This window comes from Daphnia pulicaria, chromosome 1 (assembly GCF_021234035.1).
Source record: "Daphnia pulicaria isolate SC F1-1A chromosome 1, SC_F0-13Bv2, whole genome shotgun sequence".
Lineage (NCBI taxonomy): Eukaryota > Metazoa > Arthropoda > Branchiopoda > Diplostraca > Daphniidae > Daphnia > Daphnia pulicaria.
Genome location: NC_060913.1, coordinates 39,600,645 through 39,626,173, shown reverse-complemented (window position 1 = coordinate 39,626,173; position 25,529 = coordinate 39,600,645). Strand labels below are relative to the sequence as shown.

General features: G+C 41.9%; 1 long non-coding RNA gene, 32 other non-coding genes and 3 pseudogenes across 33 annotated transcripts in view; 35 read left to right on the top strand and 1 right to left on the bottom strand.

Moving 5' to 3' along the window:
* LOC124321034 overlaps nt 1–25,529 on the bottom strand; it is a 54,274-nt gene that overhangs the window by 6,384 nt on the left and 22,361 nt on the right. The gene's annotated exons all lie outside the window — the stretch shown is intronic.
* Nucleotides 71–234, top strand: LOC124322058. Its single transcript, XR_006914414.1, has one exon. It is a non-coding gene; the product is annotated as a U1 spliceosomal RNA (small nuclear RNA).
* On the top strand, nt 427–516 carry Trnah-gug. The gene is given in 2 exon segments: nt 427–463; nt 482–516. It is a non-coding gene; the product is annotated as a tRNA-His (tRNA).
* Nucleotides 921–1,062, top strand: LOC124322692. Its single transcript, XR_006914961.1, has one exon. It is a non-coding gene; the product is annotated as a U4 spliceosomal RNA (small nuclear RNA).
* On the top strand, nt 1,637–1,759 carry LOC124322881. The gene has a single exon (XR_006915137.1). It is a non-coding gene; the product is annotated as a U5 spliceosomal RNA (small nuclear RNA).
* On the top strand, nt 1,963–2,081 carry LOC124323067. Its single transcript, XR_006915313.1, has one exon. It is a non-coding gene; the product is annotated as a 5S ribosomal RNA (ribosomal RNA).
* LOC124322769 lies at nt 2,830–2,948 on the top strand. The gene has a single exon (XR_006915033.1). It is a non-coding gene; the product is annotated as a 5S ribosomal RNA (ribosomal RNA).
* On the top strand, nt 3,703–3,924 carry LOC124322571. Its single transcript, XR_006914849.1, has one exon. It is a non-coding gene; the product is annotated as a small nucleolar RNA U3 (small nucleolar RNA).
* Nucleotides 4,435–4,625, top strand: LOC124322222. Its single transcript, XR_006914570.1, has one exon. It is a non-coding gene; the product is annotated as a U2 spliceosomal RNA (small nuclear RNA).
* On the top strand, nt 5,135–5,298 carry LOC124322057. Its single transcript, XR_006914413.1, has one exon. It is a non-coding gene; the product is annotated as a U1 spliceosomal RNA (small nuclear RNA).
* Nucleotides 5,491–5,580, top strand: Trnah-gug. Its single transcript is given in 2 exon segments — nt 5,491–5,527; nt 5,546–5,580. It is a non-coding gene; the product is annotated as a tRNA-His (tRNA).
* On the top strand, nt 5,985–6,126 carry LOC124322691. The gene has a single exon (XR_006914960.1). It is a non-coding gene; the product is annotated as a U4 spliceosomal RNA (small nuclear RNA).
* On the top strand, nt 6,701–6,823 carry LOC124322956. Its single transcript, XR_006915207.1, has one exon. It is a non-coding gene; the product is annotated as a U5 spliceosomal RNA (small nuclear RNA).
* On the top strand, nt 7,027–7,145 carry LOC124322757. The gene has a single exon (XR_006915023.1). It is a non-coding gene; the product is annotated as a 5S ribosomal RNA (ribosomal RNA).
* On the top strand, nt 7,894–8,012 carry LOC124322745. The gene has a single exon (XR_006915012.1). It is a non-coding gene; the product is annotated as a 5S ribosomal RNA (ribosomal RNA).
* Nucleotides 8,767–8,988, top strand: LOC124322483. Its single transcript, XR_006914765.1, has one exon. It is a non-coding gene; the product is annotated as a small nucleolar RNA U3 (small nucleolar RNA).
* On the top strand, nt 9,499–9,601 carry LOC124322365 (annotated as a pseudogene).
* LOC124322318 lies at nt 14,150–14,325 on the top strand (annotated as a pseudogene).
* Nucleotides 14,835–14,998, top strand: LOC124322056. Its single transcript, XR_006914412.1, has one exon. It is a non-coding gene; the product is annotated as a U1 spliceosomal RNA (small nuclear RNA).
* Trnah-gug lies at nt 15,191–15,280 on the top strand. Its single transcript is given in 2 exon segments — nt 15,191–15,227; nt 15,246–15,280. It is a non-coding gene; the product is annotated as a tRNA-His (tRNA).
* LOC124322690 lies at nt 15,685–15,826 on the top strand. The gene has a single exon (XR_006914959.1). It is a non-coding gene; the product is annotated as a U4 spliceosomal RNA (small nuclear RNA).
* LOC124322880 lies at nt 16,401–16,523 on the top strand. Its single transcript, XR_006915136.1, has one exon. It is a non-coding gene; the product is annotated as a U5 spliceosomal RNA (small nuclear RNA).
* Nucleotides 16,727–16,845, top strand: LOC124322734. Its single transcript, XR_006915001.1, has one exon. It is a non-coding gene; the product is annotated as a 5S ribosomal RNA (ribosomal RNA).
* LOC124321602 lies at nt 17,594–17,712 on the top strand (annotated as a pseudogene).
* LOC124322482 lies at nt 18,467–18,688 on the top strand. The gene has a single exon (XR_006914764.1). It is a non-coding gene; the product is annotated as a small nucleolar RNA U3 (small nucleolar RNA).
* Nucleotides 19,199–19,389, top strand: LOC124322221. The gene has a single exon (XR_006914569.1). It is a non-coding gene; the product is annotated as a U2 spliceosomal RNA (small nuclear RNA).
* Nucleotides 19,899–20,062, top strand: LOC124322055. Its single transcript, XR_006914411.1, has one exon. It is a non-coding gene; the product is annotated as a U1 spliceosomal RNA (small nuclear RNA).
* Trnah-gug lies at nt 20,255–20,344 on the top strand. The gene is given in 2 exon segments: nt 20,255–20,291; nt 20,310–20,344. It is a non-coding gene; the product is annotated as a tRNA-His (tRNA).
* LOC124322689 lies at nt 20,749–20,890 on the top strand. The gene has a single exon (XR_006914958.1). It is a non-coding gene; the product is annotated as a U4 spliceosomal RNA (small nuclear RNA).
* Nucleotides 21,465–21,587, top strand: LOC124322879. The gene has a single exon (XR_006915135.1). It is a non-coding gene; the product is annotated as a U5 spliceosomal RNA (small nuclear RNA).
* On the top strand, nt 21,791–21,909 carry LOC124322722. The gene has a single exon (XR_006914990.1). It is a non-coding gene; the product is annotated as a 5S ribosomal RNA (ribosomal RNA).
* LOC124322710 lies at nt 22,658–22,776 on the top strand. The gene has a single exon (XR_006914978.1). It is a non-coding gene; the product is annotated as a 5S ribosomal RNA (ribosomal RNA).
* On the top strand, nt 23,531–23,752 carry LOC124322480. The gene has a single exon (XR_006914762.1). It is a non-coding gene; the product is annotated as a small nucleolar RNA U3 (small nucleolar RNA).
* On the top strand, nt 24,263–24,453 carry LOC124322220. The gene has a single exon (XR_006914568.1). It is a non-coding gene; the product is annotated as a U2 spliceosomal RNA (small nuclear RNA).
* LOC124322054 lies at nt 24,963–25,126 on the top strand. Its single transcript, XR_006914410.1, has one exon. It is a non-coding gene; the product is annotated as a U1 spliceosomal RNA (small nuclear RNA).
* Nucleotides 25,319–25,408, top strand: Trnah-gug. Its single transcript is given in 2 exon segments — nt 25,319–25,355; nt 25,374–25,408. It is a non-coding gene; the product is annotated as a tRNA-His (tRNA).

Below are 25,529 nucleotides of genomic sequence, written 5' to 3'. Positions count from 1 at the left end.
TGAACACTCTTTGTCAATATTGTTCTGCTGTATACAAAGTATTAAACAAAGTGAAAAAGCATCCACAATCATACTTACCTGGCTCAGAGGCAACCATGATCACCAAGGTGGTTCCTCCAGGGCGAGGCCTTTCCATTGCACTAAGGATGGGCTGACCCTTGCGATTAATCCAAATGTGATTAACTCGGGAGTACAATTTTTGGTAGTGGGGGACTGCGTTCGCGCCGTTCCCTGAACACACTATAAATGTAAGAAAAATTCTTGTCATCTGCCGGAAGTTGAACTAAATCTGGTCCCGTTAGTAAACGGTAGGGTTGACCGCTTGGGAATACGCGAAGCATCAGATTTTCTTTCTGGGAAGAAACAACAAAGTAATGAAATTCATGTTTAGCTACTTTAATATAAATCATCATGGCCAATGGATTGGCCGTGATCGTCTAGTGGTTAGGACCCTACGTTGTGGTACCTACTAGATATGAATCCGTAGTAACCCAGGTTCGAATCCTGGTCACGGCACTGAAAACTGATTTTTCACGTCAACACGCAGATTAACTATAAATTTTGTTTGGTTGGAAAGTAATGCTCGCTCACTTCAATAGTTCATAATGTGAAAAACAATTTGGAATGAAAACCTGAAATTCCCCCTCCCTTTTTTTGTGTGTGCAGGAAGTTGTTGAAATGTATGGAAGAAAAATACACATTTACAGAATTTCAAGTATTTGACCCGATATTAAGACAAAAATTATTTCATGTATGTAATGAACTGTCCCCTGTTGGTATTAGTCCAATGGGAGATGGAAATTAAAATTTGCCTAGGGTAATCTAAATGAATATTTCTGAACGAAATTGTTGGTCCAACACGTCCAAGCAGAACGAATTCAGCAAATGCTTAAGTAGACTTGCTTTTCTGATTATAATTTAGCTTTGCGCAGTGGCAATATCATAACCAATGAGGGTCTCCCGAGGTGTGATTATTGCTAGTTGAAAACTTTAACCAATACCCCGCCACGATGAAGTGAAATAATCTTTGTCGTCGGCAATTTTTGATAGCTCCATCAGGAGCATTTCAGCGTACAAGAAAAAAAAAATTACAGTCAGTTAGAAAAATTGGAGTGTTGCATAGTGTGTTTATAACATTAAACGGTGAAAGTGAAATCGTATAAGTGATTTTTGTTTCCATTTAGTTGGTATTGCACGTCAGACAAGGCTGATTAATTCGTTCGCTGAAGGCCATTAATATCAGTCAGTTGGAACATTGTGAACACGGGGAAAATATTTGAAAAGGTGATTCCAAATGACAAGGTGAAAAGATTCCACCATGTTTAAAGGGGAAGTTCAATAAATTGTTAACCGCTGTAGGGTGAATGTCGGGGTAAACATCTGATCCCACCACCTACGTGTTGGGCTTGTACCATAAAGATCGTTCATTTTTTTCAAAAATAACACTGCGCACAACTGTTTCGTTCAAAAACATGTTAACGAGCTTTATACATGATATTTACTTTAAAATAACTGTACCCATTGATAAAGAATTGCACAAGGATTTTGATATGTAAACGCATGTTTCGAAAAAAAACCTTACAAGCGCACTTCAAAATTTTGAAATGAATATAAATACAAGGCATACCACTGTTATTTACTCTGGTTTCTAATCAATACCCGGATAAATCTTTCGCCTTTTACTAAAGATTTCCGTGGTTAGGAGCATTGATGAGTCTATATGACTTATTTTTTTAACGCCCGGTCTTCTGATTGGGCACTTTGAATAAATGAAAAATTAAAAACGTCTGTATGCGGAAACAAAGATATTCTACTACTACATACTGACAACATTTGTAAAATGACAAACTGATAGTTTTTCGGTGGTTTTGGTAAGATTAGTGTGTATTTCAAAAAGATAAATCTCAAGCACAAGTAATAGATTAGAGGCGAATATGGTCGGGTAATTGCGTCTAGTTTAATGTCAACGGCCATACCACATAGAACTCACTCGGTCTCGTCAGCTCCCGGAAGTTAAGCTATGTCGGGTCCCGTTAGTACTTGGATGGGTGACCGCTTGGGAATACGGGATGCTGTTGGCATGGAATTATTTTATTTTTGTGAATCCAATTGAATTGAAGTGCTTCCCAAGATGGGTGATACTACATGGACTACAATGTATTATTTTGGCATTAGTTGAAAATGGAAGGAACGTATTTTTTACTGGATATTGCCTACTAGACGTCCTCCAACCTCTTTGTTGCTGAAAGATATTTGAAACGCCGTGCGCGAAGCGCACGGCACAGCCGAGAGGCTACTAGACGTCCTCCAACCTCTTTGTTGCTGAAAGATATTTGAAACGCCGTGCGCGAAGCGCACGGCACAGCCGAGAGGCTTGTACGTTGGTGGTTTCTTCGGGCAGCTCTATCTAATCTCTCTGGCTCTGAGATCCTTATGCAACGCAAGCTAAGTAAAGCGCGAAGCGCACGGCACAGCCGAGAGGCTTGTACGTTGGTGGTTTCTTCGGGCAGCTCTATCTAATCTCTCTGACTCTGAGATCCTTATGCAACGCAAGCTAAGTAAGGGAAGCAATCGTTAGCCTTATGACACTTGGATTGTTGGCTCATTGATCGGACATCCCCGGAACGAGAAAATTAAAAATGACAGTTAGCCAAAAATAGTGGCGTTTGGAAATATTATCAAATTTTATATTCGGTTGTCCATTGACAAATGTACTTATATGTCCTCGTTTGTTTGGCTAAGGTTGGTGTGTATTTCGAACAGAAAGTAAGCAAGCATTAGAACTAGATTTAGAGGCGAATATGGTCGGGTAATGGCGACTGAATTGATGTCAACGGCCATACCACATAGAACTCACCCGGTCTCGTCAGCTCCCGGAAGTTAAGCTATGTCGGGTCCCGTTAGTACTTGGATGGGTGACCGCTTGGGAATACGGGATGCTGTTGGCATGGTGTAATTTTATTTTTGCTCCCCAAGTTAGATGAGACATGGAATATAATGTATTCTTTAGGTATTAGTTGAAAAGGGTATTGCTGGGACTTTGATTAATGATACCATATATTGTAGAACGCATGTTTGTTTGATCTCGGTAGTTTTAACGACAAAAAAAAAGATAGAGGTTTGGCTATTTTGTTGAGGCTGTTGCATGACGCCCACTCACTGGCACGATCCCACTACTGCCGAACACGGGAACTTTTGGCTGCTAGGTTTCCCTCCTGACCCACTACGCTCCTCCTTAGCTAACCTGCACCTACTAGATTCCTCTAGCAGATCCATGCTGATGTCAAGCTTAGTGCGGGCACCTGATCAACATGCGGTATCACGAAACAGGGCTCCTAAACTCAAGCCATCCACTCTACCAAGCCTCCCCGAAGCAGGATTATAGGTGCACGCCAAACACCCAGCTGATAAATGGGCTCTCAATCGATAATACATTACTGTAATAAATTGATTTGATGAGCACGCGGATTCTTTATTGTGTCCAAAATTGGTCTCGTCACTTGTTCTATAACTATTAAAGAGCTTCTCGGTGTTTCAATAAATGAACAAAATGCAAGACCTGACAATGTATGTACTGTGTGCGTCAAGTATTGCAAATCTCAATTTAATATTCCGAAATATCGATCTATGCACTGTAATTTACGCCAAAGCTCATTGATCGTACAAACCTTATTTAGAGTTCTGCAAAATAACATTGCATTTAAGATCATACTTCACAGGATCATTTCTGTAGTATATCTTGACTTGTTTCCCACCAGAAACTTGTCTCCTTTCAACCCACGATGACGAGTTAAGACGCTGGTATCTGAGCGTGAAACAGGCTGTGAGTGTAGCTGTCTCGACAGCATCAAACACAGTCATTGAGGACCGTTTCCGTTAAATCCATGTGAAATAGCGGAAGGAAACTAGCGTGTTCAGAGTGGTTGAGATGATAAAACAAATTTAAATTCTTGAAAATCTAAAGAGATAAATCTTAATAATAATTCCAGGTATTCGTGTCCTTAAATCATCTGCTTGTATGGCAAAATAAATTGTGAAAGTGAGGTTGGTCAATTTGAGGATGTGTCATGACTTTATGATCGTATTGCATTCTTTTAGTTATTGTTATTTAATCATGATTAATTATCGTTCAGAGCTTTTGTCGTCAGGTGGCGTGGCAAAGCCATATTCTGAAAAAAAAGGACCTAGTGTGATAACGAGAGTAAAATTTGCAACGCCTTCAGCGTAAATTGTATCTCCCTTAATACAGTATGAGCATAATAAAACAAATGAAAATGAACTTTATAAGCATCAAGTGGTCGCGTCTGGAAAAATGAACAACTCAATATTTTATAGCATTTCTTGAATGTTTTGAGTGATATGAGTATTCTTCGTACACCACCGGAAATGTGTTGAACCTCAGTGGTTATTTTGGGCAGTAATCCTTGTAACATTATCGCTTCTCGGCCTTTTGGCTAAGATCAAAGTGTAGTATCTGTTCTTATCAGCTTAATATCTGATACGGGTTCAAATGGACCCCAGAATATTAAACTGATTTTTGGCATACGGTGGGAATACAGTGCTTGCACTGCTCCCGCCACGGGTTGACCCGGTATTGCAGTACCTCCGGGATCGGCTCACCCTCTATGAGGGAGAACATATTGAATAAAACAGAAATTGTCTTAGCACCGTATAATAAAAGACCATGTATAATTGCAAAACTGTCATGTAGACATGTTTGTAATTTTTTCTAATTGTATTTTTTTCGTAATATCAAGAAAAGCATAAAAAAATACGTACTTGATTGTGTTAACTAATTAGTACTGTTCATCTTTCGATGTGATGTTTTTTTTTAAAATATGAAGATGCGTGTATTTTCATATGAAAAGTCGATTTTCTTATTTTCTTATTTGCCAATTGGACGACCAAATGAAAAAAAACAAGCAATTTGTTTCTTGAAAAGTATTTGCAAAGATCAAGACCATGAAATAAATACTGAGCTTTATTTACTATATTTTGCTCGAGTTCGTAATTCAAGTCGATGAAAGAAAGTGGGTGGTATTCTCTAAACGTCAGTCAAATACTTGAACACTCTTTGTCAATATTGTTCTGCTGTATACAAAGTATTAAACAAAGTGAAAAAGCATCCACAATCATACTTACCTGGCTCAGAGGCAACCATGATCACCAAGGTGGTTCCTCCAGGGCGAGGCCTTTCCATTGCACTAAGGATGGGCTGACCCTTGCGATTAATCCAAATGTGATTAACTCGGGAGTACAATTTTTGGTAGTGGGGGACTGCGTTCGCGCCGTTCCCTGAACACACTATAAATGTAAGAAAAATTCTTGTCATCTGCCGGAAGTTGAACTAAATCTGGTCCCGTTAGTAAACGGTAGGGTTGACCGCTTGGGAATACGCGAAGCATCAGATTTTCTTTCTGGGAAGAAACAACAAAGTAATGAAATTCATGTTTAGCTACTTTAATATAAATCATCATGGCCAATGGATTGGCCGTGATCGTCTAGTGGTTAGGACCCTACGTTGTGGTACCTACTAGATATGAATCCGTAGTAACCCAGGTTCGAATCCTGGTCACGGCACTGAAAACTGATTTTTCACGTCAACACGCAGATTAACTATAAATTTTGTTTGGTTGGAAAGTAATGCTCGCTCACTTCAATAGTTCATAATGTGAAAAACAATTTGGAATGAAAACCTGAAATTCCCCCTCCCTTTTTTTGTGTGTGCAGGAAGTTGTTGAAATGTATGGAAGAAAAATACACATTTACAGAATTTCAAGTATTTGACCCGATATTAAGACAAAAATTATTTCATGTATGTAATGAACTGTCCCCTGTTGGTATTAGTCCAATGGGAGATGGAAATTAAAATTTGCCTAGGGTAATCTAAATGAATATTTCTGAACGAAATTGTTGGTCCAACACGTCCAAGCAGAACGAATTCAGCAAATGCTTAAGTAGACTTGCTTTTCTGATTATAATTTAGCTTTGCGCAGTGGCAATATCATAACCAATGAGGGTCTCCCGAGGTGTGATTATTGCTAGTTGAAAACTTTAACCAATACCCCGCCACGATGAAGTGAAATAATCTTTGTCGTCGGCAATTTTTGATAGCTCCATCAGGAGCATTTCAGCGTACAAGAAAAAAAAAATTACAGTCAGTTAGAAAAATTGGAGTGTTGCATAGTGTGTTTATAACATTAAACGGTGAAAGTGAAATCGTATAAGTGATTTTTGTTTCCATTTAGTTGGTATTGCACGTCAGACAAGGCTGATTAATTCGTTCGCTGAAGGCCATTAATATCAGTCAGTTGGAACATTGTGAACACGGGGAAAATATTTGAAAAGGTGATTCCAAATGACAAGGTGAAAAGATTCCACCATGTTTAAAGGGGAAGTTCAATAAATTGTTAACCGCTGTAGGGTGAATGTCGGGGTAAACATCTGATCCCACCACCTACGTGTTGGGCTTGTACCATAAAGATCGTTCATTTTTTTCAAAAATAACACTGCGCACAACTGTTTCGTTCAAAAACATGTTAACGAGCTTTATACATGATATTTACTTTAAAATAACTGTACCCATTGATAAAGAATTGCACAAGGATTTTGATATGTAAACGCATGTTTCGAAAAAAAACCTTACAAGCGCACTTCAAAATTTTGAAATGAATATAAATACAAGGCATACCACTGTTATTTACTCTGGTTTCTAATCAATACCCGGATAAATCTTTCGCCTTTTACTAAAGATTTCCGTGGTTAGGAGCATTGATGAGTCTATATGACTTATTTTTTTAACGCTCGGTCTTCTGATTGGGCACTTTGAATAAATGAAAAATTAAAAACGTCTGTATGCGGAAACAAAGATATTCTACTACTACATACTGACAACATTTGTAAAATGACAAACTGATAGTTTTTCGGTGGTTTTGGTAAGATTAGTGTGTATTTCAAAAAGATAAATCTCAAGCACAAGTAATAGATTAGAGGCGAATATGGTCGGGTAATTGCGTCTAGTTTAATGTCAACGGCCATACCACATAGAACTCACCCGGTCTCGTCAGCTCCCGGAAGTTAAGCTATGTCGGGTCCCGTTAGTACTTGGATGGGTGACCGCTTGGGAATACGGGATGCTGTTGGCATGGAATTATTTTATTTTTGTGAATCCAATTGAATTGAAGTGCTTCCCAAGATGGGTGATACTACATGGACTACAATGTATTATTTTGGCATTAGTTGAAAATGGAAGGAACGTATTTTTTACTGGATATTGCCTACTAGACGTCCTCCAACCTCTTTGTTGCTGAAAGATATTTGAAACGCCGTGCGCGAAGCGCACGGCACAGCCGAGAGGCTACTAGACGTCCTCCAACCTCTTTGTTGCTGAAAGATATTTGAAACGCCGTGCGCGAAGCGCACGGCACAGCCGAGAGGCTTGTACGTTGGTGGTTTCTTCGGGCAGCTCTATCTAATCTCTCTGGCTCTGAGATCCTTATGCAACGCAAGCTAAGTAAAGCGCGAAGCGCACGGCACAGCCGAGAGGCTTGTACGTTGGTGGTTTCTTCGGGCAGCTCTATCTAATCTCTCTGACTCTGAGATCCTTATGCAACGCAAGCTAAGTAAGGGAAGCAATCGTTAGCCTTATGACACTTGGATTGTTGGCTCATTGATCGGACATCCCCGGAACGAGAAAATTAAAAATGACAGTTAGCCAAAAATAGTGGCGTTTGGAAATATTATCAAATTTTATATTCGGTTGTCCATTGACAAATGTACTTATATGTCCTCGTTTGTTTGGCTAAGGTTGGTGTGTATTTCGAACAGAAAGTAAGCAAGCATTAGAACTAGATTTAGAGGCGAATATGGTCGGGTAATGGCGACTGAATTGATGTCAACGGCCATACCACATAGAACTCACCCGGTCTCGTCAGCTCCCGGAAGTTAAGCTATGTCGGGTCCCGTTAGTACTTGGATGGGTGACCGCTTGGGAATACGGGATGCTGTTGGCATGGTGTAATTTTATTTTTGCTCCCCAAGTTAGATGAGACATGGAATATAATGTATTCTTTAGGTATTAGTTGAAAAGGGTATTGCTGGGACTTTGATTAATGATACCATATATTGTAGAACGCATGTTTGTTTGATCTCGGTAGTTTTAACGACAAAAAAAAAGATAGAGGTTTGGCTATTTTGTTGAGGCTGTTGCATGACGCCCACTCACTGGCACGATCCCACTACTGCCGAACACGGGAACTTTTGGCTGCTAGGTTTCCCTCCTGACCCACTACGCTCCTCCTTAGCTAACCTGCACCTACTAGATTCCTCTAGCAGATCCATGCTGATGTCAAGCTTAGTGCGGGCACCTGATCAACATGCGGTATCACGAAACAGGGCTCCTAAACTCAAGCCATCCACTCTACCAAGCCTCCCCGAAGCAGGATTATAGGTGCACGCCAAACACCCAGCTGATAAATGGGCTCTCAATCGATAATACATTACTGTAATAAATTGATTTGATGAGCACGCGGATTCTTTATTGTGTCCAAAATTGGTCTCGTCACTTGTTCTATAACTATTAAAGAGCTTCTCGGTGTTTCAATAAATGAACAAAATGCAAGACCTGACAATGTATGTACTGTGTGCGTCAAGTATTGCAAATCTCAATTTAATATTCCGAAATATCGATCTATGCACTGTAATTTACGCCAAAGCTCATTGATCGTACAAACCTTATTTAGAGTTCTGCAAAATAACATTGCATTTAAGATCATACTTCACAGGATCATTTCTGTAGTATATCTTGACTTGTTTCCCACCAGAAACTTGTCTCCTTTCAACCCACGATGACGAGTTAAGACGCTGGTTTCTGAGCGTGAAACAGGCTGTGAGTGTAGCTGTCTCGACAGCATCAAACACAGTCATTGAGGACCGTTTCCGTTAAATCCATGTGAAATAGCGGAAGGAAACTAGCGTGTTCAGAGTGGTTGAGATGATAAAACAAATTTAAATTCTTGAAAATCTAAAGAGATAAATCTTAATAATAATTCCAGGTATTCGTGTCCTTAAATCATCTGCTTGTATGGCAAAATAAATTGTGAAAGTGAGGTTGGTCAATTTGAGGATGTGTCATGACTTTATGATCGTATTGCATTCTTTTAGTTATTGTTATTTAATCATGATTAATTATCGTTCAGAGCTTTTGTCGTCAGGTGGCGTGGCAAAGCCATATTCTGAAAAAAAAGGACCTAGTGTGATAACGAGAGTAAAATTTGCAACGCCTTCAGCGTAAATTGTATCTCCCTTAATACAGTATGAGCATAATAAAACAAATGAAAATGAACTTTATAAGCATCAAGTGGTCGCGTCTGGAAAAATGAACAACTCAATATTTTATAGCATTTCTTGAATGTTTTGAGTGATATGAGTATTCTTCGTACACCACCGGAAATGTGTTGAACCTCAGTGGTTATTTTGGGCAGTAATCCTTGTAACATTATCGCTTCTCGGCCTTTTGGCTAAGATCAAAGTGTAGTATCTGTTCTTATCAGTTGTTTCCAGATGCCACTCGCTTGATCTTTTGCCTCTTGTCCCAACCTTTGAAGTGATCACCTTCTTCTCCCTATTTTTCTACCGCCTATATTGACCGTATTGATTTTGCATATGTGTACCCTTGCTATATTATGAGTGACAGTGATTCTTCCAATTGTACGCCGCCTCGTGGGAGCAGGTTCACGGAGAACATTACTGATGTGGTCTACATCAGCCTTCCCATCCCTTCTTCTGCCACCTTCTCCTGCCACATCTGCACTACCGTTGGGCAGAAGCTGTTGACCCATAACAGCCTGAAGAAGCACTTCCGCGCCACCCACAAAGGTACCATTGTTGTCCGCTTCGAGTGCCGCATCTGCCAGTTCGAGTTACCGAGCGTGAGAAGCTATGCCGCCCACCATGCTGAACTCCACTCCCGTCGACCGGTGTCTCCACCCTCTACCACGCCTGGTACACCCCAAGTGCCGCCCATCTCTTCCGAGGCCATTGATTGCTTCCTTGCGGCGGCTCGACGTCAATCCATATCAGAGGCGCTGCCTCCTGACCCATCTGCTGTGGCGCCGATCCCTCCGACGGCTGCCCCCACTAATCTACCTCCTCTTCCAGATACCAGGCCGATGCATCCCCATCCGCCTGGCCTCCTCATCAACTTCGGGCCTCGTGAGCTACTCCCGCCCCTCAGTGCTTCTCTCAGTGATGTGCCAAGTGACTTCCCTCCTCCGCCGCCAGAGCCAGATCCTCCAGACGGAAATGGCTCTCTATGGTCCTGGACTGGTCGTACGAATGTTCTGTATGACGTGCTTGATCATCCGGTTGTGAGTGGTTGCTGGGAAAGAGGTGGTGGTGGCCGCTGTTATCGCCCGCGCTCCCATCCACCAATAGTGACTGAAGAAATCCGCATTGCCCGGCAGCTTCTTCTCCCCAGTGCAGTTTCTGTTCCGCCACCGGAAATGCCGCAAAATAGTGTCGCTTCAGTGCTTGCTCAGCCTCCTTCGCCGCTAGCTACACCGAGCCTCCGAAATACTACCCACACGCCACCTACCGGCTCTCTTCCAGTGTCTGGCGCTCCAGGTGCTCGAGGCCTAGTTTATGCTGCAATCTCTCCTCCTCCCATAGTGAGTGAACCAGTGACTTCACCCTCCATGCCAGATGCTCCACCGTGGAATCGGGATGCTGGCCATTTCGACCTTCCTCGACGGCCTGACCCTCGGCTGTCTACTTCTTCACTTTCCGCCCAGCCCCCAGGGCTCGTACAGCAGTGCGAGCCACCTGGTGGTCGGCGTGGAAGACGATCTCGTCAGCAATCTTCTCATTTGCCGCCTGTGACCAACCGCAGGGCTAATGGGCGACCGGCTACCTCTCCTCGGCGTCGTTCCCCTTCACTTGACCCTGCACGGATAGATGAAGAAGAGGAAGCTCCTGACATCCCCCCACCGAAGCTAACGGATCTCCAACGCCAGTGGGTTGATACGTTCAACTCACTCCTCCCTGAGGATGTTGATGGCCTCTCGGCCCTCTCGTTGGCTATTTCTTCTGCTGCTGCTGAACGGCAGGACACAGCACCACCACCTCCTACCCGTGCTCCGGCTCCCCGTAATCAAGGTCTCAACCGAGCCCCACGTAGGCGCCCACGATACGATCCCCAGGATGCTTCTGCCATTCAGAAGCTCTACAGGATGGACCGAAACAAAGCCATGACCCACATCTTGGCAGAACCGTCTCCGTACTGCGCGGCTGAACCGGCAGCAATCGAGACGCACTTGACCACAATTTTTGCAGGGGAAGAGCACCCCTGGTCCGATCCACCCGCCTGTGTGCCGGCCTTTGATCAGCCTACCACGCCTGATGAACTGGCCTTCCTTACGGCCCCGATCACCCCACTGGAAGTTTCCTTCCGCCTTCAACGGATGAAAAACACGGCTCCTGGACCTGATGGCGCGCGTTACTCTGGCCTACGTCGCGTCGACCCTGGCTGCCACACCCTGGCCCTAATCTACTCGCGGTGCCTCCGCATTGCCAAAGTTCCAGCCGCCTGGAAAGAGTCGACGACGGTCCTCATCTTTAAAGCCGGTGACAGAGAGAATCTAGGCAACTGGCGTCCGCTCACCCTTGGAAACACCATTGCCAAACTCTACTCTGGCGTCATCGCCGACCGGATTTCCCGCTGGGCGGAAGAGGGCCACCGGATTTCGCCACAACAAAAAGGTTTCACCCGACACGACGGCTGCCTTGAGCACAACTTCCTCCTTCAGGCCGCCATTAATCAAGCCCGTCGCACCGGCCAGGAATTGTGTGTTGCATGGCTTGACCTGGCCAACGCCTTTCCTTCCGTCCCCCACAGCCACATTTTTGGCACCCTAAACCTTTTAGGGCTACCTGCGGAACTCATTTCCGTCGTGCAAGATCTCTACATCGACACAACCACACGCGGGATGACGTCCAGTGGCCTGACAGCACCCATCCCAATTTCATCTGGAGTCAAACAGGGCTGCCCCCTGAGCCCTGTGATATTTGATCTGGCTATGGAACCAATCATCCGCGCTGTCATGGCGCTAAAGCCCCTCTCTTTTAAATTAGGCCTTATTGACCTCCTTATTCTAGCTTTCGCCGATGACCTGGCCCTCCTAGCAAAAAATGAAGCCGCACTCCAGCGCCAACTTGATGTGGCGACGGAAACGGCAGAATGGTGTGGCCTCACCTTCAAACCGGCCAAATGTGCCACTCTCCATGTGGTCCGGCGAGAAACTGTCGATTCCGTCTTCACAATCAACGAAAACCCATTGGCGGTCCTTGATGAAGGACAACACTACCGCCATCTGGGAGTCCCAACTGGTTTCCGCAACAAACAGACGCCAGAGGAAACGCTGGCTCAACTTTCCAACGACCTGGACCTTCTCGACAACAGCCTACTAGCCCCTTGGCAGAAGATTGATGCGGTCGTCACCTTCATTGTGCCCCGCCTAGACTTCATTCTCCGAGGTGCCAACGTCGCAGTTAAACCGCTCAGAGCATTGGACAAGAGAATGAAGAAAAATGTGAAAAAGTGGTTAAATTTGCCCCAACGGGCCAGTGCTGAAGTGGTCTTCATTCCTAGTCCGCTAGGTGGTGCTGGCATTCTACCGTTTAGTGATATGCGCAATGTGTGCGCAATCACCCATGGTTATCGTCTTCTTACCTGTCCCGACGATGATGTACGTGAAACTGCTTGGGACACGCTCAAGACCGCGGCTCACCTCAAGATTCGACGTGTGCCAGACATGGAGGACATTGCCGCTTACCTCAACGGATCCACGGATGGTGACATGATTCAAACCAACGGTGATGTTCCTTCGTTGTGGTCGCGTGTCCGATCCTGTACGCGCGCCCTTCGTCGAATCGTGAATATTGAATGGTGGTGGTGCGCCACCCTTGGTGAAATGCAGATCATCGTCCCCCGTCCTGGAAAAGAACCAGATCAGGCGCGAGCCCACCCGGCCGCCCGCAGTCAGGTGTGTAATCTAGTTAAAACGGCCCTCCGGGCCTCCTACCTCCACCGCCTTCTCCAGAAACCCGACCAGGGTAAAGTGTTCTCAGTGACCAGCCTCCGTAGTGAATCAAATCACATGATGAAAACCGGCCTTTATACCCGATTTGCCGACTGGCGCTTTCTCCATCGGGCCCGACTGGACACTGTCCCCCTAAATGGAACGCGCCGATTTGGCGCCGGCAGTAAGCGCTGCCGCCGTTGCAATAATGTGCTCGAAACTCTCCCGCATGTTCTCAGCCACTGCAAATATGTCAGTCGTCCTCGGGCTCTCCGCCACCATAATGTCGTCCATCGACTGGCCAGAGGGACGCCGGTGATTGCTGGAACGATTACCGAAGACAAGGCGATACCCGGTACCAGCGGCCAGCTCCGACCGGACCTTGTCGTCACTGATGTCTCGACCCGCTCCATCTCCATCGTCGATGTAGCCATCGTCTTCGAAAACAAATTCGAAGCGTTTCAACTTGCTCGAGCTGGGAAAATAGAAAAATATGACCCTCTTGCCGCAGAACTCCGATCTCAAGGCTGGAATGTTTATCTAGATGCCTTTGTGGTTGGTGCGCTTGGTGGATGGGATCCAGCGAATGATGCCGTTATTCGCCAACTACGCATCAGTAAAAGCTACGCCAAACTCATGAAAAAACTCGTGATCAGCGACACCATACGGTGGTCCCGCGATATTTATGTGGAATTCATCAGCGGAAAGCGGCAGTATCGGGAACCCATTCCTATGGCTCCGCCTCCATCACGTCCCTAATTTCACATTGTCCTCACACACTAATCTCTTGATTTTATTTATCTGATCTCTCCACTCACTACTTGATGGGTTCAACACCCCTCTCACATTTTCTTCCGTTCGTTTAGATATCTTGTATTTCACTGGTCTCCTGTTCTCCAGCCTCCAAATGCCCCGTCATTTGTTGAACTGATGGGTTCAACACCCCTCTCACATTTTCTTCCGTTCGTTTAGATATCTTGTATTTCACTGGTCTCCTGTTCTCCAGCCTCCAAATGCCCCGTCATTTGTTGAACATTTCCCCTTTGGCATAGCCAACTATGTACTAGATAAAAATTCATTGTCAATAAACATTTTAATCTGTTCTTATCAGCTTAATATCTGATACGGGTTCAAATGGACCCCAGAATATTAAACTGATTTTTGGCATACGGTGGGAATACAGTGCTTGCACTGCTCCCGCCACGGGTTGACCCGGTATTGCAGTACCTCCGGGATCGGCTCACCCTCTATGAGGGAGAACATATTGAATAAAACAGAAATTGTCTTAGCACCGTATAATAAAAGACCATGTATAATTGCAAAACTGTCATGTAGACATGTTTGTAATTTTTTCTAATTGTATTTTTTTCGTAATATCAAGAAAAGCATAAAAAAATACGTACTTGATTGTGTTAACTAATTAGTACTGTTCATCTTTCGATGTGATGTTTTTTTTTAAAATATGAAGATGCGTGTATTTTCATATGAAAAGTCGATTTTCTTATTTTCTTATTTGCCAATTGGACGACCAAATGAAAAAAAACAAGCAATTTGTTTCTTGAAAAGTATTTGCAAAGATCAAGACCATGAAATAAATACTGAGCTTTATTTACTATATTTTGCTCGAGTTCGTAATTCAAGTCGATGAAAGAAAGTGGGTGGTATTCTCTAAACGTCAGTCAAATACTTGAACACTCTTTGTCAATATTGTTCTGCTGTATACAAAGTATTAAACAAAGTGAAAAAGCATCCACAATCATACTTACCTGGCTCAGAGGCAACCATGATCACCAAGGTGGTTCCTCCAGGGCGAGGCCTTTCCATTGCACTAAGGATGGGCTGACCCTTGCGATTAATCCAAATGTGATTAACTCGGGAGTACAATTTTTGGTAGTGGGGGACTGCGTTCGCGCCGTTCCCTGAACACACTATAAATGTAAGAAAAATTCTTGTCATCTGCCGGAAGTTGAACTAAATCTGGTCCCGTTAGTAAACGGTAGGGTTGACCGCTTGGGAATACGCGAAGCATCAGATTTTCTTTCTGGGAAGAAACAACAAAGTAATGAAATTCATGTTTAGCTACTTTAATATAAATCATCATGGCCAATGGATTGGCCGTGATCGTCTAGTGGTTAGGACCCTACGTTGTGGTACCTACTAGATATGAATCCGTAGTAACCCAGGTTCGAATCCTGGTCACGGCACTGAAAACTGATTTTTCACGTCAACACGCAGATTAACTATAAATTTTGTTTGGTTGGAAAGTAATGCTCGCTCACTTCAATAGTTCATAATGTGAAAAACAATTTGGAATGAAAACCTGAAATTCCCCCTCCCTTTTTTTGTGTGTGCAGGAAGTTGTTGAAATGTATGGAAGAAAAATACACATTTACAGAATTTCAAGTATTTGACCCGATATTAAGACAAAAATTATTTCATGTATGTAATGAACTGTCCCCTGTTGGTATTAGTCCAATGGGAGATGGAAATTAAAATTTGCCTAGGGTAATCTAAATGAATATTTCTGAACGAAATTGTTGGTCCAACACGTCCAAGCAGAACGAATTCAGCAAATGCTTAAGTAGACTTGCTTTTCTGATTATAATTTAGCTTTGCGCAGTGGCAATATCATAACCAATGAGGGTCTCCCGAGGTGTGATTATTGCTAGTTGAAAACTTTAACCAATACCCCGCCACGATGAAGTGAAATAATCTTTGTCGTCGGCAATTTTTGATAGCTCCATCAGGAGCATTTCAGCGTACAAGAAAAAAAAAATTACAGTCAGTTAGAAAAATTGGAGTGTTGCATAGTGTGTTTATAACATTAAACGGTGAAAGTGAAATCGTATAAGTGATTTTTGTTTCCATTTAGTTGGTATTGCACGTCAGACAAGGCTGATTAATTCGTTCGCTGAAGGCCATTAATATCAGTCAGTTGGAACATTGTGAACACGGGGAAAATATTTGAAAAGGTGATTCCAAATGACAAGGTGAAAAGATTCCACCATGTTTAAAGGGGAAGTTCAATAAATTGTTAACCGCTGTAGGGTGAATGTCGGGGTAAACATCTGATCCCACCACCTACGTGTTGGGCTTGTACCATAAAGATCGTTCATTTTTTTCAAAAATAACACTGCGCACAACTGTTTCGTTCAAAAACATGTTAACGAGCTTTATACATGATATTTACTTTAAAATAACTGTACCCATTGATAAAGAATTGCACAAGGATTTTGATATGTAAACGCATGTTTCGAAAAAAAACCTTACAAGCGCACTTCAAAATTTTGAAATGAATATAAATACAAGGCATACCACTGTTATTTACTCTGGTTTCTAATCAATACCCGGATAAATCTTTCGCCTTTTACTAAAGATTTCCGTGGTTAGGAGCATTGATGAGTCTATATGACTTATTTTTTTAACGCCCGGTCTTCTGATTGGGCACTTTGAATAAATGAAAAATTAAAAACGTCTGTATGCGGAAACAAAGATATTCTACTACTACATACTGACAACATTTGTAAAATGACAAACTGATAGTTTTTCGGTGGTTTTGGTAAGATTAGTGTGTATTTCAAAAAGATAAATCTCAAGCACAAGTAATAGATTAGAGGCGAATATGGTCGGGTAATTGCGTCTAGTTTAATGTCAACGGCCATACCACATAGAACTCACCCGGTCTCGTCAGCTCCCGGAAGTTAAGCTATGTCGGGTCCCGTTAGTACTTGGATGGGTGACCGCTTGGGAATACGGGATGCTGTTGGCATGGAATTATTTTATTTTTGTGAATCCAATTGAATTGAAGTGCTTCCCAAGATGGGTGATACTACATGGACTACAATGTATTATTTTGGCATTAGTTGAAAATGGAAGGAACGTATTTTTTACTGGATATTGCCTACTAGACGTCCTCCAACCTCTTTGTTGCTGAAAGATATTTGAAACGCCGTGCGCGAAGCGCACGGCACAGCCGAGAGGCTACTAGACGTCCTCCAACCTCTTTGTTGCTGAAAGATATTTGAAACGCCGTGCGCGAAGCGCACGGCACAGCCGAGAGGCTTGTACGTTGGTGGTTTCTTCGGGCAGCTCTATCTAATCTCTCTGGCTCTGAGATCCTTATGCAACGCAAGCTAAGTAAAGCGCGAAGCGCACGGCACAGCCGAGAGGCTTGTACGTTGGTGGTTTCTTCGGGCAGCTCTATCTAATCTCTCTGACTCTGAGATCCTTATGCAACGCAAGCTAAGTAAGGGAAGCAATCGTTAGCCTTATGACACTTGGATTGTTGGCTCATTGATCGGACATCCCCGGAACGAGAAAATTAAAAATGACAGTTAGCCAAAAATAGTGGCGTTTGGAAATATTATCAAATTTTATATTCGGTTGTCCATTGACAAATGTACTTATATGTCCTCGTTTGTTTGGCTAAGGTTGGTGTGTATTTCGAACAGAAAGTAAGCAAGCATTAGAACTAGATTTAGAGGCGAATATGGTCGGGTAATGGCGACTGAATTGATGTCAACGGCCATACCACATAGAACTCACCTGGTTTCGTCAGCTCCCGGAAGTTAAGCTATGTCGGGTCCCGTTAGTACTTGGATGGGTGACCGCTTGGGAATACGGGATGCTATTGGCATGGTGTAATTTTATTTTTGCTCCCCAAGTTAGATGAGACATGGAATATAATGTATTCTTTAGGTATTAGTTGAAAAGGGTATTGCTGGGACTTTGATTAATGATACCATATATTGTAGAACGCATGTTTGTTTGATCTCGGTAGTTTTAACGACAAAAAAAAAGATAGAGGTTTGGCTATTTTGTTGAGGCTGTTGCATGACGCCCACTCACTGGCACGATCCCACTACTGCCGAACACGGGAACTTTTGGCTGCTAGGTTTCCCTCCTGACCCACTACGCTCCTCCTTAGCTAACCTGCACCTACTAGATTCCTCTAGCAGATCCATGCTGATGTCAAGCTTAGTGCGGGCACCTGATCAACATGCGGTATCACGAAACAGGGCTCCTAAACTCAAGCCATCCACTCTACCAAGCCTCCCCGAAGCAGGATTATAGGTGCACGCCAAACACCCAGCTGATAAATGGGCTCTCAATCGATAATACATTACTGTAATAAATTGATTTGATGAGCACGCGGATTCTTTATTGTGTCCAAAATTGGTCTCGTCACTTGTTCTATAACTATTAAAGAGCTTCTCGGTGTTTCAATAAATGAACAAAATGCAAGACCTGACAATGTATGTACTGTGTGCGTCAAGTATTGCAAATCTCAATTTAATATTCCGAAATATCGATCTATGCACTGTAATTTACGCCAAAGCTCATTGATCGTACAAACCTTATTTAGAGTTCTGCAAAATAACATTGCATTTAAGATCATACTTCACAGGATCATTTCTGTAGTATATCTTGACTTGTTTCCCACCAGAAACTTGTCTCCTTTCAACCCACGATGACGAGTTAAGACGCTGGTTTCTGAGCGTGAAACAGGCTGTGAGTGTAGCTGTCTCGACAGCATCAAACACAGTCATTGAGGACCGTTTCCGTTAAATCCATGTGAAATAGCGGAAGGAAACTAGCGTGTTCAGAGTGGTTGAGATGATAAAACAAATTTAAATTCTTGAAAATCTAAAGAGATAAATCTTAATAATAATTCCAGGTATTCGTGTCCTTAAATCATCTGCTTGTATGGCAAAATAAATTGTGAAAGTGAGGTTGGTCAATTTGAGGATGTGTCATGACTTTATGATCGTATTGCATTCTTTTAGTTATTGTTATTTAATCATGATTAATTATCGTTCAGAGCTTTTGTCGTCAGGTGGCGTGGCAAAGCCATATTCTGAAAAAAAAGGACCTAGTGTGATAACGAGAGTAAAATTTGCAACGCCTTCAGCGTAAATTGTATCTCCCTTAATACAGTATGAGCATAATAAAACAAATGAAAATGAACTTTATAAGCATCAAGTGGTCGCGTCTGGAAAAATGAACAACTCAATATTTTATAGCATTTCTTGAATGTTTTGAGTGATATGAGTATTCTTCGTACACCACCGGAAATGTGTTGAACCTCAGTGGTTATTTTGGGCAGTAATCCTTGTAACATTATCGCTTCTCGGCCTTTTGGCTAAGATCAAAGTGTAGTATCTGTTCTTATCAGCTTAATATCTGATACGGGTTCAAATGGACCCCAGAATATTAAACTGATTTTTGGCATACGGTGGGAATACAGTGCTTGCACTGCTCCCGCCACGGGTTGACCCGGTATTGCAGTACCTCCGGGATCGGCTCACCCTCTATGAGGGAGAACATATTGAATAAAACAGAAATTGTCTTAGCACCGTATAATAAAAGACCATGTATAATTGCAAAACTGTCATGTAGACATGTTTGTAATTTTTTCTAATTGTATTTTTTTCGTAATATCAAGAAAAGCATAAAAAAATACGTACTTGATTGTGTTAACTAATTAGTACTGTTCATCTTTCGATGTGATGTTTTTTTTTTAAATATGAAGATGCGTGTATTTTCATATGAAAAGTCGATTTTCTTATTTTCTTATTTGCCAATTGGACGACCAAATGAAAAAAAACAAGCAATTTGTTTCTTGAAAAGTATTTGCAAAGATCAAGACCATGAAATAAATACTGAGCTTTATTTACTATATTTTGCTCGAGTTCGTAATTCAAGTCGATGAAAGAAAGTGGGTGGTATTCTCTAAACGTCAGTCAAATACTTGAACACTCTTTGTCAATATTGTTCTGCTGTATACAAAGTATTAAACAAAGTGAAAAAGCATCCACAATCATACTTACCTGGCTCAGAGGCAACCATGATCACCAAGGTGGTTCCTCCAGGGCGAGGCCTTTCCATTGCACTAAGGATGGGCTGACCCTTGCGATTAATCCAAATGTGATTAACTCGGGAGTACAATTTTTGGTAGTGGGGGACTGCGTTCGCGCCGTTCCCTGAACACACTATAAATGTAAGAAAAATTCTTGTCATCTGCCGGAAGTTGAACTAAATCTGGTCCCGTTAGTAAACGGTAGGGTTGACCGCTTGGGAATACGCGAAGCATCAGATTTTCTTTCTGGGAAGAAACAACAAAGTAATGAAATTCATGTTTAGCTACTTTAATATAAATCATCATGGCCAATGGATTGGCCGTGATCGTCTAGTGGTTAGGACCCTACGTTGTGGTACCTACTAGATATGAATCCGTAGTAACCCAGGTTCGAATCCTGGTCACGGCACTGAAAACTGATTTTTCACGTCAACACGCAGATTAACTATAAATTTTGTTTGGTTGGAAAGTAATGCTCGCTCACTTCAATAGTTCATAATGTGAAAAACAATTTGGAATGAAAACCTGAAATTCCCCCTCCCTTTTTTTGTGTGTGCAGGAAGTTGTTGAAATGTATGGAAGAAAAATACACATTTACAGAATTTCAAGTATTTGACCCGATATTAAGACAAAAATTATTTCATGTATGTAATGAACTGTCCCCTGTTGGTATTAGTCCAATGGGAGATGGAAATTAAAATTTGCCTAGGGTAATCTAAATGAATATTTCTGAACGAAATTGTTGGTCCAACACGTCCAAGCAGAACGAATTCAGCAAATGCTTAAGTAGACTTGCTTTTCTGATTATAATTTAGCTTTGCGCAGTGGCAATATCATAACCAATGAGGGTCTCCCGAGGTGTGATTATTGCTAGTTGAAAACTTTAACCAATACCCCGCCACGATGAAGTGAAATAATCTTTGTCGTCGGCAATTTTTGATAGCTCCATCAGGAGCATTTCAGCGTACAAGAAAAAAAAAATTACAGTCAGTTAGAAAAATTGGAGTGTTGCATAGTGTGTTTATAACATTAAACGGTGAAAGTGAAATCGTATAAGTGATTTTTGTTTCCATTTAGTTGGTATTGCACGTCAGACAAGGCTGATTAATTCGTTCGCTGAAGGCCATTAATATCAGTCAGTTGGAACATTGTGAACACGGGGAAAATATTTGAAAAGGTGATTCCAAATGACAAGGTGAAAAGATTCCACCATGTTTAAAGGGGAAGTTCAATAAATTGTTAACCGCTGTAGGGTGAATGTCGGGGTAAACATCTGATCCCACCACCTACGTGTTGGGCTTGTACCATAAAGATCGTTCATTTTTTTCAAAAATAACACTGCGCACAACTGTTTCGTTCAAAAACATGTTAACGAGCTTTATACATGATATTTACTTTAAAATAACTGTACCCATTGATAAAGAATTGCACAAGGATTTTGATATGTAAACGCATGTTTCGAAAAAAAACCTTACAAGCGCACTTCAAAATTTTGAAATGAATATAAATACAAGGCATACCACTGTTATTTACTCTGGTTTCTAATCAATACCCGGATAAATCTTTCGCCTTTTACTAAAGATTTCCGTGGTTAGGAGCATTGATGAGTCTATATGACTTATTTTTTTAACGCCCGGTCTTCTGATTGGGCACTTTGAATAAATGAAAAATTAAAAACGTCTGTATGCGGAAACAAAGATATTCTACTACTACATACTGACAACATTTGTAAAATGACAAACTGATAGTTTTTCGGTGGTTTTGGTAAGATTAGTGTGTATTTCAAAAAGATAGATCTCAAGCACAAGTAATAGATTAGAGGCGAATATGGTCGGGTAATTGCGTCTAGTTTAATGTCAACGGCCATACCACATAGAACTCACCCGGTCTCGTCAGCTCCCGGAAGTTAAGCTATGTCGGGTCCCGTTAGTACTTGGATGGGTGACCGCTTGGGAATACGGGATGCTGTTGGCATGGAATTATTTTATTTTTGTGAATCCAATTGAATTGAAGTGCTTCCCAAGATGGGTGATACTACATGGACTACAATGTATTATTTTGGCATTAGTTGAAAATGGAAGGAACGTATTTTTTACTGGATATTGCCTACTAGACGTCCTCCAACCTCTTTGTTGCTGAAAGATATTTGAAACGCCGTGCGCGAAGCGCACGGCACAGCCGAGAGGCTACTAGACGTCCTCCAACCTCTTTGTTGCTGAAAGATATTTGAAACGCCGTGCGCGAAGCGCACGGCACAGCCGAGAGGCTTGTACGTTGGTGGTTTCTTCGGGCAGCTCTATCTAATCTCTCTGGCTCTGAGATCCTTATGCAACGCAAGCTAAGTAAAGCGCGAAGCGCACGGCACAGCCGAGAGGCTTGTACGTTGGTGGTTTCTTCGGGCAGCTCTATCTAATCTCTCTGACTCTGAGATCCTTATGCAACGCAAGCTAAGTAAGGGAAGCAATCGTTAGCCTTATGACACTTGGATTGTTGGCTCATTGATCGGACATCCCCGGAACGAGAAAATTAAAAATGACAGTTAGCCAAAAATAGTGGCGTTTGGAAATATTATCAAATTTTATATTCGGTTGTCCATTGACAAATGTACTTATATGTCCTCGTTTGTTTGGCTAAGGTTGGTGTGTATTTCGAACAGAAAGTAAGCAAGCATTAGAACTAGATTTAGAGGCGAATATGGTCGGGTAATGGCGACTGAATTGATGTCAACGGCCATACCACATAGAACTCACCCGGTCTCGTCAGCTCCCGGAAGTTAAGCTATGTCGGGTCCCGTTAGTACTTGGATGGGTGACCGCTTGGGAATACGGGATGCTGTTGGCATGGTGTAATTTTATTTTTGCTCCCCAAGTTAGATGAGACATGGAATATAATGTATTCTTTAGGTATTAGTTGAAAAGGGTATTGCTGGGACTTTGATTAATGATACCATATATTGTAGAACGCATGTTTGTTTGATCTCGGTAGTTTTAACGACAAAAAAAAAGATAGAGGTTTGGCTATTTTGTTGAGGCTGTTGCATGACGCCCACTCACTGGCACGATCCCACTACTACCGAACACGGGAACTTTTGGCTGCTAGGTTTCCCTCCTGACCCACTACGCTCCTCCTTAGCTAACCTGCACCTACTAGATTCCTCTAGCAGATCCATGCTGATGTCAAGCTTAGTGCGGGCACCTGATCAACATGCGGTATCACGAAACAGGGCTCCTAAACTCAAGCCATCCACTCTACCAAGCCTCCCCGAAGCAGGATTATAGGTGCACGCCAAACACCCAGCTGATAAATGGGCTCTCAATCGATAATACATTACTGTAATAAATTGATTTGATGAGCACGCGGATTCTTTATTGTGTCCAAAATTGGTCTCGTCACTTGTTCTATAACTATTAAAGAGCTTCTCGGTGTTTCAATAAATGAACAAAATGCAAGACCTGACAATGTATGTACTGTGTGCGTCAAGTATTGCAAATCTCAATTTAATATTCCGAAATATCGATCTATGCACTGTAATTTACGCCAAAGCTCATTGATCGTACAAACCTTATTTAGAGTTCTGCAAAATAACATTGCATTTAAGATCATACTTCACAGGATCATTTCTGTAGTATATCTTGACTTGTTTCCCACCAGAAACTTGTCTCCTTTCAACCCACGATGACGAGTTAAGACGCTGGTTTCTGAGCGTGAAACAGGCTGTGAGTGTAGCTGTCTCGACAGCATCAAACACAGTCATTGAGGACCGTTTCCGTTAAATCCATGTGAAATAGCGGAAGGAAACTAGCGTGTTCAGAGTGGTTGAGATGATAAAACAAATTTAAATTCTTCAAAATCTAAAGAGATAAATCTTAATAATAATTCCAGGTATTCGTGTCCTTAAATCATCTGCTTGTATGGCAAAATAAATTGTGAAAGTGAGGTTGGTCAATTTGAGGATGTGTCATGACTTTATGATCGTATTGCATTCTTTTAGTTATTGTTATTTAATCATGATTAATTATCGTTCAGAGCTTTTGTCGTCAGGTGGCGTGGCAAAGCCATATTCTGAAAAAAAAGGACCTAGTGTGATAACGAGAGTAAAATTTGCAACGCCTTCAGCGTAAATTGTATCTCCCTTAATACAGTATGAGCATAATAAAACAAATGAAAATGAACTTTATAAGCATCAAGTGGTCGCGTCTGGAAAAATGAACAACTCAATATTTTATAGCATTTCTTGAATGTTTTGAGTGATATGAGTATTCTTCGTACACCACCGGAAATGTGTTGAACCTCAGTGGTTATTTTGGGCAGTAATCCTTGTAACATTATCGCTTCTCGGCCTTTTGGCTAAGATCAAAGTGTAGTATCTGTTCTTATCAGCTTAATATCTGATACGGGTTCAAATGGACCCCAGAATATTAAACTGATTTTTGGCATACGGTGGGAATACAGTGCTTGCACTGCTCCCGCCACGGGTTGACCCGGTATTGCAGTACCTCCGGGATCGGCTCACCCTCTATGAGGGAGAACATATTGAATAAAACAGAAATTGTCTTAGCACCGTATAATAAAAGACCATGTATAATTGCAAAACTGTCATGTAGACATGTTTGTAATTTTTTCTAATTGTATTTTTTTCGTAATATCAAGAAAAGCATAAAAAAATACGTACTTGATTGTGTTAACTAATTAGTACTGTTCATCTTTCGATGTGATGTTTTTTTTTTAAATATGAAGATGCGTGTATTTTCATATGAAAAGTCGATTTTCTTATTTTCTTATTTGCCAATTGGACGACCAAATGAAAAAAAACAAGCAATTTGTTTCTTGAAAAGTATTTGCAAAGATCAAGACCATGAAATAAATACTGAGCTTTATTTACTATATTTTGCTCGAGTTCGTAATTCAAGTCGATGAAAGAAAGTGGGTGGTATTCTCTAAACGTCAGTCAAATACTTGAACACTCTTTGTCAATATTGTTCTGCTGTATACAAAGTATTAAACAAAGTGAAAAAGCATCCACAATCATACTTACCTGGCTCAGAGGCAACCATGATCACCAAGGTGGTTCCTCCAGGGCGAGGCCTTTCCATTGCACTAAGGATGGGCTGACCCTTGCGATTAATCCAAATGTGATTAACTCGGGAGTACAATTTTTGGTAGTGGGGGACTGCGTTCGCGCCGTTCCCTGAACACACTATAAATGTAAGAAAAATTCTTGTCATCTGCCGGAAGTTGAACTAAATCTGGTCCCGTTAGTAAACGGTAGGGTTGACCGCTTGGGAATACGCGAAGCATCAGATTTTCTTTCTGGGAAGAAACAACAAAGTAATGAAATTCATGTTTAGCTACTTTAATATAAATCATCATGGCCAATGGATTGGCCGTGATCGTCTAGTGGTTAGGACCCTACGTTGTGGTACCTACTAGATATGAATCCGTAGTAACCCAGGTTCGAATCCTGGTCACGGCACTGAAAACTGATTTTTCACGTCAACACGCAGATTAACTATAAATTTTGTTTGGTTGGAAAGTAATGCTCGCTCACTTCAATAGTTCATAATGTGAAAAACAATTTGGAATGAAAACCTGAA